General features: G+C 41.9%; 1 long non-coding RNA gene across 1 annotated transcript; it reads right to left on the reverse strand.

Moving 5' to 3' along the window:
- Positions 1-4,337: 4,337 nt before the first annotated feature.
- LOC140453819 (uncharacterized) lies at positions 4,338-11,220 on the reverse strand. The gene is made up of 3 exons (XR_011952498.1): positions 11,170-11,220; positions 5,859-5,908; positions 4,338-4,391 (listed from the first exon to the last, which is right to left on the reverse strand). It is a non-coding gene; the product is annotated as an uncharacterized lncRNA (long non-coding RNA).
- Between the last annotated feature and the right edge of the window lie 451 nt (positions 11,221-11,671).

Genomic DNA, 11,671 nt, shown 5'->3' on the forward strand with positions numbered 1-11,671 from the left:
AGCCATCATCTCAGAGACTTAGACCACTCTACACTCTTGCACACACATATGCACTCTCTCTCACAGACACTCACAACTCCCCACCCCAGACATGTACACACAGACAAAGACCCACAAATATTTTTGTGGGGTGAATTTGTACTTGCAGAGTTACATTGCACTTTGCTCAAAAACTGCATGAATTCATGAAAACTCTGAGCTCAAAAACTGCATGGAATCATGTAAAACTCTGTTTTCTCACTTTTTAGATTAGAATCAATCTAAACACTGTGGCATAGACAGAGAACACAGGGGGCCAACACCTTCAACATATTGTCTAGCTAATGCCCATTATTACAGCAACTTTTTAAAAAGGTTTTGTGATTTACACATGAAAGAAGTGAAACCATCATGGCATTGGAACAGATGAAAGATTCAACAGACAATCAAGGTATTTTTCAATGTATAATTTCTGTTACGTCACATTGTAAACTTTTGCTATAAATTCTGTTCCTTAGAATTGTGTCCTCCACTATCACCTGATGAAGGAGCAGCTCTCCGAAAGCTAGTTCCGATTAAACCTGTTGGACTATAACCTGGCGTTGTGTGATTTTTATTTCTGGAAGAAAGAATTTCTGAGTAAGGCCTGTGTGTATCAATAACCATGTGAGAATGTGTAAGAGTGTATTTGAGTGTGTGTATATATGTGTGAGTGAATGTGTATTACTGTGTGTAAGTGTGACAGCATTGATTATAAAGTCAAAGTGCATGGAAAAAGATCCTTCAGTACAACCAGTCCACGCCAAGCATAATCCCAAACTAAACTGGTCTCACCGGCTTGCACTTGGCCCATATCCCTCCAAACCTTTCCTATTCATGTACTTATCCAAATATCTTTTAAACATTCTAACTGTACCCACATTCACCACTCCCTCTGGAAGTTCATTCCACAAGCAAACTACTGACTGTACAAAAATAAATGTCTTCTTAAAATCTTTCTTCTCTTATCTTAAAAGTAAGACCTCAGTCTTGAAATCCCTCCTCCTAAGTAAGGGACATCTACTATTCACCTTATTTATACCCTTATGACTTTATAAACCCCTACAACATCATCTCTCAATGTTCTACCTTACAGTGAAAGATGCCCCACTCTCCAGTCACAGCGACTTCCCAGTGAATCTCTTCTGAACACTCTCCAACTTAATAATATCTTTCCCATAACAGGGAGAACAGAACTGGATGCAGTACTCCAGAAGAGTTCTCACCAATGTCCTGTACAACATCAACAGGACGTCCCAACTCCTATACTCAAAGATCTGAAGTAATGAAGGCAAGTGTGCTACATGTGACACAAACTTTGAAGAATTATGTCCCGAACCCCTCAGTCTATCTGTTCTACAACACTACCCAGGGCCCTAATATTAATTGCATAACCCTTCCTCTTGTTTGTTTACTGAAATGCAATTTATCAAAATTAAACTTCATTTCCACTCCTCAGCCCATTGGTCCAATTGATCAAGATCGTGTAATCTTAGATAAACCTCATCACTGTGCACTCTACCAGCAATCTTGGTCTCATTTGCAAACTTACCAACCGTGTCTTCTATATTCTCATCTAAATCATTTAAAGAAATGACAAACACAAAATGGACCCAGCACAGGTCTCTGTGGAACTCTGTTGGTCAGAGGCCTCCAATCTGAAAAACAACTCTCCATCACCACTCTCTGTCTCCTGCCATCAAGCCAATTTTGTATCCAATTGGCTAGCTCACTCTGAATCCCATTTGACTTTATGAACTTTACTAATTAGTCTACCATGTGGAATCTCATCAAAGGCTTTACTAAAGTCCACATAGACAATGTCTACCGCTCTGCCTCATCAATCTTCTTAACTTCCTCAAACAACTCAATCAAGTTTGTGAGATGCAATTTCCCTCGCAGAAAACCATGCTGACGATCCCTAATCAATTCTTGCCCCTCCAAATGCATATAAATCTATTCTATAAAATGGCGGTGCTCGCACCCGACATAGCGCACTAGTTGGAGGATGCTCAGGTGTGGAGTCCGTGGACCATGTATATATTGGGTGTGGGTGCTTGCACTCCCCTTTTGATTCTCTCTAAAAACTTCTCCTCTGGTTTTGGTTGCACTTCAGTCCCATCTTTGGGCACCCGGTGCAGAGCGGGAAGGGTCGGACCTGCTCGTGGGCCTGGGGGCTCCCGGGCCTGGCCAAACTGGCCATAAACAAGTCCAGGCAGAGGGCTGTGGAGAGGGTCGTAAGGGCCGACTGCCTGCCCCTCTTCCACGGTCACATCAGAGCCTGGGTTTCTCTGGAGAAGGAGCACGCGGTGTCCACCAACACCCTGGAGTTGTTCAGGGAGAGGTGGGCGCCGCAGGGAGTGGAGTGTATTATTTCCCCCTCCAACTCTATGTTGATTTAATCCCTCCCCTCCCCTTCACTGTTTGATCACACAGCATTGCCCTTTGAGACTTGAGTGTTTCCTTTCTTCCAAGTGGTGGTACACAAATAAAGATTTACACACTTGTCTTTCACCGTGTCTGACACCTGCACACTCACGACCTGAGTGCGGGGGAAAAATAAGCACTACAGCTGGCAGACAGTAGTAAGAAAAAAAGAAAATAAAATCAAATCTTTCAGCATCGCTTTCAACAATTTACCCACCACTGAAGTCAGAATCATGTTGACATTTTAAAAGCATGTTTATTGTATTGAGTTATTTAACAGATTGTCAATATCGACACATTTATAAAACTTTTTTAGAGGTAGGAAAAATGACCTCAACCTTTATCTAAGCATTTGCCAGTTCATTTTTTTAAAAAATGAGCCTGTGTCTGTGTGGATCCCACTGTTCGTTGAACAGATTTAATTGGAAGCACTAGCATTTGGAGCGCTGCTCCTGCATCAGGTGAAGGAGCAATTCCCCGAAGGCTAGTGCTGTTGGACTATAACCTGGTGTTGTGTGATTTTTAACTTTACACAGCCCCAGTCCAACATCGGTATCCCCAAAGCATGACTGTTGGTTGATGGAAGCTGTGAGATGCTTCACTCCCTCTTATTAAATCTCTCATGCCATTTCCCCATTCTACCACGAGAGGGTGGCATTGTACCACTTTCATTAAGATGGGTGTTGGACTGGGGTGGACCAAGTGCTATGACCTGGTGCCGCGTTACGGTTTTTTTCCCCCACTTTAATCAAGGCAGAGGCTTTGAACTTTATTCCTTCCCCTCTACATCAATGCAAAAGCTCTCCTGCTGTAGCAGCCTGAGCTAACTTTCAACGGAAGAGCCACATGAACATGTTTTGAGTTGATGCAACGTTGACCACACATTGCACTTCTGTACAATATGGGAACAGAATGAGCTGGAGCTACTCAACAGATGTGGCAGCATTTGTGGCGAGAGGAACGAGTTAACGTTTCGAGTCTGGTATGATTTTGTGCGGGAGATACGGGATCGAATCCCATCACACCACGTGTGGATTCAGTTTTTAAAAAATCACTGGATTTTTAAAATTTGTGACCACGTTTGTCATTTAAAAAAACCCTGCTGATGTCTTTTAGCTAAAAAAAACATGTTATAGTCCAACAGGTTTATTTGGAAGTATTCCCTCAATATCCTTTAGGGAAGGAAATCTGCCTACATTCGATTCCAGACCCACAGCAATGGGGTCCAAGATTAGAGTGGTGCTGGAAAAGCACAGCAGGTCAGACAGCATCCGAGGAGCAGGAAGGCCTTCCAGATGAAGGGCTTTTGCCCGAAACATCGATTTTCCTGCTCCTCGGATGCTGCCTGATACTGTGCTTCTCCAGCACCACTCTAACCTTGACTCTAATCTATTGCATCTACAGTACCCATTTCCACCCACAGTAATGGGGTTGGCTCTTAATTGGGAAATTGGGAACGGGCAATGGGAACCAGCCCAGCCAGCGATAACCACATCCCACTGCAGAATTATAAACAAGGGACCGAGCTCTGGAGCTTCCTTCTTCCCAGAGAATAATTTATTTTATTTACACATGCATTTTGCAAAAGCAACTGCAGTTAGAGGACCTGCTGGGAAAATAAAAGACTGAAATAGGTTGTTAGTAACTCAAAGTAGAAAGTCTGTCTTGTTGTGTCCTTAATGATTGCTTTGAGTATTAAGCCAACAATACTTCAATGTCTGACCTCAAAAGGTCTCCGTGAGACACTAGTAAAGGTGAAAGGAGAGCTTTAGTGCTTGCTGGAAGTTTCATGGGCTCCAGGCTGATTTCCACAGGGCTGTGGCTTCCATTGAAAATCCTGACCCCCACCCGGATAGAGACCCAGATTTTCATCGGCGCCCTCCCTTTTTTTCCCTCTTCTCCAGTGCAGCAAATTCCAAGGAGGCATACAGAGGCCCACCGGGAGTCTGGGGAAAAAGGTCAAGATGCAAAGTGGTTACAACACAGGACCAATGATCCCACCTTGTCATTGAGTTTCAGCGAATGTCAGAGCATTCGGCCCGTCATTCCACTGCCAGTTCTGTCCAGTGACTACGCCCTCAGCACTAACCCTATGACAGTGGAGAGCTCTCCCAGCGCTGGTCATCTGATGGTGCCTGCGCCCTCAGCACTAACCGTCCAACAGTGATGTCTCCCTCAGCACTGACCCTTCGACAGCATTCCCTCCTTCAGTGCTGACCCTCCGACAGCATCCCCTCCCTCAGCACTTACCATCCAACAGTGCTGTCTCCCTTGGCACTGACCCTCCGACAGCAGCCCCTCCCTCAGCACTGACCATCCAACAGTGCTGTCTCCCTTAGCACTGACCCTCCGACAGCATCCCCCTCCCTCAGCACTGACCGTCCAACAATGCTGTCTCCGTTATCACTGACCCTCCGACAGCATCCCCTCCCTCAGCACTGACCATCCAACAGTGCTGTCTCCCTTAGCACTGACCCTCTGATAGTGTCCTCTCCTCAGCAATGACCCTCTGACAGTGTCTGCTCCTCAGCACTGACCGTCCAATAGTGCAGAGTCTTCTCAGTGCTGGTCCTCCAATAGCATCCCAACCCTCAGCACTGAGCCTCCGACAGTGCCTGCCCCCTCAGCACTGTCCATCTGAGTGCCCACGTCCTGAGCATTGACCCGACGAAAGTGCCCACTGCCCCACCACTGACTCTTTGACAGTTCCTGCACCCGCAGCACTGACAATCTGACAGTGTCCACTCCCTCAGCACTGACCCTCCGACAGTGCCTGCCCCCTCAGCACTGACCATCTGAGTGCCCACGTCCTGAGCATTGACCCGACGAAGTGCCCACTGCCCCACCACTGACTCTTTGACAGTTCCTGCACCCGCAGCACTGACAATCTGACAGTGTCCACTCCCTCAGCACTGACCCTCTGCAGTGCCCATTCCCTCAGCGCTGCCCCTGTGACAGTGTGGCACTGTGAGGAGTGGAGAGGGAGGTTGAGCTCCAGGAGACACCCTCAGTCATAGCTCTGTGAAACTGCCAGAATTCTCAGTCTTCATTTTAAAACTCAATATTAACCAACATGGTTGGATGGAGGATGCTGTGTGGTCAGTCCCAGTGCAGAGTTAAAATGGTGACAGAGCAACAATGAGCTGGGAGTGGGACACAGACATTTGGAAATCCCCAGTCAACTCTGAGAGAGGCATCCTCTCCCAATCAGTAACCCCTCCTCTTGCTTATCAGACCTGGATAAGGCTAATGGAGTTATTTTGATTCCAGTTTCAGGGAGCTGTGAGATTTGTTAGTTATTCAGTTCCAGACTGGCCTGGTGTCATTTGGTTGAAATCTCCAACAGATTTTGAACTGATTATCCTCAACCATCTCACGCTTGTGAATCGGGACAATGCTTAGAATCAACTCACCTGGACTCCGTCTGGATGTGCCCGCCTTGCCTCTGTTTGGTGGCTCTTTCCTGTATGTTAATGGGTCAGATGTGAAAGGTAAATTAATCCCAGTCTGGGAAATCTAGGGCTAAATCGAGACAAAGTGCGCGCCAGTGATTTGTCAATGTACCAATGCCTCAGTGCACCCATGTCAATTAACTCACTCAATTATAGTTGCAAATTCCTAACGCCCTCACAGTATGGAAACAGACCCTTCAGTCTAACCAGTCCCTGCTGAACATAATCCCAAATTAAACTCGTCCCATCAGTCTGTGCACTTGGCCCATATCTCTCCAAACATTTCCTATCCATGTCCTCACCTATTATTTACTATCTATACGACTTAACTCTGTGACCTGCCTGCATTGCTCACAAGACAAAGCTTTTCACGTGATAATAAATTCAATCCAATTTAATTCACTGCCTCTGGAAGTTCATTCCATACACGAACCGCTGTCTGTGGAAAAAAAACCAATTTCCCCTCATGCCTTTTTAAAATCTTTTTCCTCTTACCTTGAAAGTGTGCCCCCTCGTCTTGAAATCCCCACTCGAGGGAAAAGACACCCGTCATTCACCTTATCTCGGTCCCTCATGATCTTACAAACCTCTATAAAGACATCTCTCAACTTCCTACACTCCAGTGAGAAAGCTCCCAGCTTATCCAACCTTTCCTTACAATCCGCCAATCCCGGCAGCAGTCTGGTAAATCTCTTCTGAACCCTCTCCCAGTTTAATAATATCTCTCCTATGACAGGACAACCAGAACTGGACCCAGTACTCCAGATGAGGCCTCACCAATGTCCTGTACAACCTCAACATGATGTTCCAACCTCGAAACTCAAAGATCTGAGCAATGAAGGCAAGTGTGTAAAACACCTTCTTGACCAGCCTGTCAACATGTGACACAAACTTCAAAGAATTATGTGTCTGCACCCCTAGGCATCTCTGCTACACAACACTATCCAAGGCCTTACATTTAATTGTATAATCCTGCCCCTGTTTGTTTTACCAAAATGCAATACCAGACATTTATCCAAATTAAACTCCATCTTCCACTCCTCAGCACACTGATCCAATTGATCAAGAACTCTTTGTCATTTTCAATAACTTTCTTCACTGTCCACGATGCCACCAATCTTGGTGTCAACTGCAAACTTCCTAACCATGCTTCCTATATTATCATCTAAATCATTTTTATAAATGACAAACAGAAGTGGACCCAGTACCAATCCCCGTGGAACACTGCAGGTCATAGTCCTTCACTCTGAACAACAAATCTCCATCATTCCTCTCTGTCTCCTGCTGTCAAGCCAATTTTGTACTCCATTGGCAAGCTCACCCTGAATCCTATGCAATCTAACTTCACTAATTAATGCACCAAACAGAACTGTGTCAAACACTTCAGTAACATTGAAGTAAACCACATCTATCGCTCTGCCCTCATCAATCTTCTTGATCACTTGTCACAAACCTGGTTTTGTTTTTTGAATCGTTGTTCCTTTTCTCAAGGATGCTATGTCCTTGTTTTTTTTTCCTCCCCAGATGAGTAATAAGCTGCTGTTCTTTGTGTTTCATTGTGTAATTTTGTGAAAAAATGTTTGTCTGTTTTTAACCTGGTAGTTAACCTCGCTAGCTTATGCTGGGTAATTTTCACTGTACACTTAATGAATCAAATTGCAAAGTTATGGTCTGGGCTCCTTGCTTAAGAATGTTTTGAGTGGTTTGGCCTAGTCTATAAAACACTTCCTCAAAAACTGAATCAAGTTTACGGGATACAATTTCCCTCGAACAAAATTCTGGCTAGTATTCATAAATGCATAATTTCAGGATCACCTCCAACAATTTACCCACCGCTGTCAAATTCACAGGTCCTCATACCTCTTCGTAAACAAAGGCAGAGCATTAGCCAGCCTCCAGTCATTCGGCACCTCAAGCGTATTTATAGATGACATAAATATTTCTGTAAGTGTCCCCGCTATTTCCTCAATAACTTCCCTCAAAGTCCTGGGATACTCTTGATCAGGTCCCAGAGACTTATCCACCTTTATATTTTCTAAGGTCTCTAACACTCCTTCTTCTATGATGTGACGTAGTTTCAACACACCAATATTTATTTCTCTAGCCTCCATTTCTTTCTCTCCAGTGAAAAACTGACTTGAAATAATCATTTAATATTGCTCCCTTCATAGAAACCCTACACAATGGAAAAAGACCCTTCAGCCCAACAAGTCCACAATGACCCTCAAGAGTCTCCCACCTCGACCCATTCCCCTAACTTATCACTCGACATTTACCCTGACTGATCTTCCTAACCCATACATCCCTGAACACTACGGGCAATTTAGCATAGCCAATTCACCTAACTTACACATCTTTGGACTGTGGGAAGAAACTGGAGCACCCAGAGACAATCCACGCAGACACGGGGAGAACGTACAAACTCCACACTGACAGTCACCCGAGGGTAGAGTTGAACGGGTCGCTGGTGTCGTGAGGCAGCAGTGTTAATCACTGAGCCACCGTGCCCCCCCAAAGCGTACGCTCACACAGGGACTCTTGAGGTGCAAGAGAAAGATGCCCTCTTTGATCTTTAATGCGTCTACTCTATAGAAATATCTGCTGAAAACAGTACATCCCCTCATATTCAAAAATATCTTCTCAATACAGTAATCTAACTTCAATACTTCAACATTCTCTCAACTCCGCAATATCCCCCAACTACTCCAATATTCCCTCAACGCAGCAATATTCTTTCAAAACACCACTATTCCCTCAAAACTCCAATATACCCTGAATTCTCAAATATTCCCTCCACACAGCAATGTTCCCTGAATATCCCGATAGTCTCTCATTCCACCAATACTGTCTTAACACTCCAATGGTCCCTCGCTTTAACAGTATCTCCTCAGTCCATCAATATTCTCACAATACTCCAACATTTTGTTAATGCACCAATATTCCATCAAGAAAACATTATTTCCCCAAAACTCCAACATTCCCTCAGTTCTCCAATATTCTCTCGATACCTCAACGTTGCCTGAATACTCTAATATTTTCTCAATAACCAATACTCCAGTATCCCCTCAATATTTGAATATTCTCTTAATGTCCCAATTATTTCTCAACACTCCAATATTCTCCGAATGCACCAATTCTTCCACAATGCTGTAATAGTCACTCAATGTTTTAAAATTCCCTAAGTGCTACAATGCTAATTCCATTTTAGTCTCAACCCCACATGCCTTTTCACTCCCTACAAGTTTTCAAGTAGTCACTAATGAAAGAAATTGTTTATCTTCTCCTTACATTTATTCAGTGTCCCATCATCCACCGTGCTCTGGCGTAGTGAATTTCACAGATTCACTACCTTCGGAGAGAAGTAAATCTTCCTCATCTCTGTTTTAAATCTGCCATTTCTGAGTCTAAAGCTATGATTACTTGTTCTAACTTGCCCCACAAAGTGAAACATCCTCTACACATCCCCTTTAGCATTTTATATACTTCAATGAGATCTCCTCTCATTTTTCTGAACTCCAGTAACTTTAAGCCTGAACTGCTCACTATCTCTTCATAATACAGTTCTTCATCGCTGGAATTGATTAAATTAGCAATTATTACTACATATTAATTAAGTATGACATTATTGCTGGTATTAATAGATGGATATCATGTTACCATTGTTATTAAAACATACATACATAACATTTCTGCTGGTTAATTGTACTTATAATGTTATTGCTGGTAGGTATAATTAACGGTAGCATTAATAAATATAATGTTACTGCTGGTAATGAAAATAAATATCACATTACTGCTGATTTCACAAAAAACTACAATGATACTGTTGGTATTTATAAATAAATGCCGGATTGTTGCTTGCATTTATAATTACTGATGGTATTAAAAAGTAAGTACAATGTTGCTGCTTCTATTTATGAATACGTATTATATTACTGCCGGCATTTATAAATACACATGATATTGCTGCCGATATTCAAAAATACATACAATGCATTTAGAAACAGAAACAGTATCATTTATTGTTTATGAATACAAACAGTAATGTTATATTTATAAATGCATTGTATGTAATGTTGAATATCAACAGCCTTATCATATGTGTTTATAAATGCTGGCAGTAATGTAATATGTATTCATAAACAGAAACAGTACCATTTATTGTTGATGAATACATATTATATTGTTGCTATAATATTTCTATGAATAAACATAACAGCTAGATTTTATAGATAAATATAATGATGCTTTTATTTAGAAACAAATATAACATTACTGTTTGTATTTATAATCAATTACAATGTTACTGCATGTACTTACAAATAAATATAACATTACTGCTAGAATTTTAATAAATGTAATGTTACTGCATAAATTTATGAATATATATATCATTATTGCTTGTATTTATAATTAAATACTATGTTACTGCATAGATTTATAAATAACTATAACATGACCGCTAATGTTTATAGATACATATGATATTGCTGCAATATAAATTTAATATTACTGCTTGGGTTTATAAATATAACATTAGTGTTGATATGTAACATTACTGCTGTTTTTATAAACGAATGTAATATTACTGTTTGCATTTATAAATAAATATAATGTTACTGGTGAAACTTTTAAATAACATAATGCAGCTGCTGGGATTTTTAATTCAATGTAATATTACTGCTAGCATTGATGTATAAACGTAATATAAATAAATATGCTGTTACTGATAGAATAAATAATAAATATAATGTTAGTGCTTGCATTTCTAAATAAATTTAAATTATACTGTTGATATTTATAAATAAATACATTACAGCGGGTGGCATAACTAGACATAATGTTATTGCTATTGCTAATGGGCTAATGATTTGAGTGACCAGCAGATAAGAGAGACGTTGCAAAAATAGTTTATTAGCGGGGAATGCACTCACTGATCTTCCGTATATTTTTCCCCCATTTAATGTTACTAAATATTAATTAAATATGACATTATAGCTGGATTTAATGGATGAGTATAATGTTATCACAGTTATTAATACATTCATATCTAACATTGCTGCTGGTTAATTCTAATTATAAAATTATTGCTGATATTCACTAATAACTCGCATTAATAAATATTTATAATCAATATAACATCTCACAAATAGCTCCAATGATACTGTTGGTATTTATCAATAAATGTAGGATTGTTGCTGTATTTATAATTACTGCTGGTATTAAAAGATAAATACTGCTTCTATTGCTCCAACATTTCAGGCTCACTCACCAGATGGTCGCTGGCCCTTTCCTCCGTTTTGCGACATCTCTGTCAAGCGAAAGCTGCGAGGGAGGACAAAAGATGAAAGAAAAAAGCGAAGTTTATTCACGTACATGAGCACTCCGGGGGCCAGAAATAGCCGAACGGTCTCAGGGTCAATCTGGGAAGGTCGTGGAGGAATTTGCAATCAGGGTTGGGCGCTTTCAGATGGTGAACCTTACAAAAGGTTCAGGTACTCACTTTTCCCCGTGTGTTCTCCCGCCTTTCCCTGCGGGAACAAGAGCGAGACAAAACTGGGAATTAGCAACGGAGAGCAGGCGGGGGGGGGGGGGGGGGGGGGGGGGAGGGGGGTGTAGGAGGGACAGGCGATAAGATTTGATTCTCACCTGATCTGCCTCTTCTGCAAATCCAAATGATCAGAAGGACCATCAGGAATGCCACCACCGCCGAGGCTGCAGTCACATAAGGGAAGGCCTGGTTGCACCATTCTGAGGGTAAAGAGAACGCATTA

The sequence above is a fragment of the Chiloscyllium punctatum genome, chromosome 28 (genome assembly GCF_047496795.1).
Source record: "Chiloscyllium punctatum isolate Juve2018m chromosome 28, sChiPun1.3, whole genome shotgun sequence".
NCBI lineage: Eukaryota > Metazoa > Chordata > Chondrichthyes > Orectolobiformes > Hemiscylliidae > Chiloscyllium > Chiloscyllium punctatum.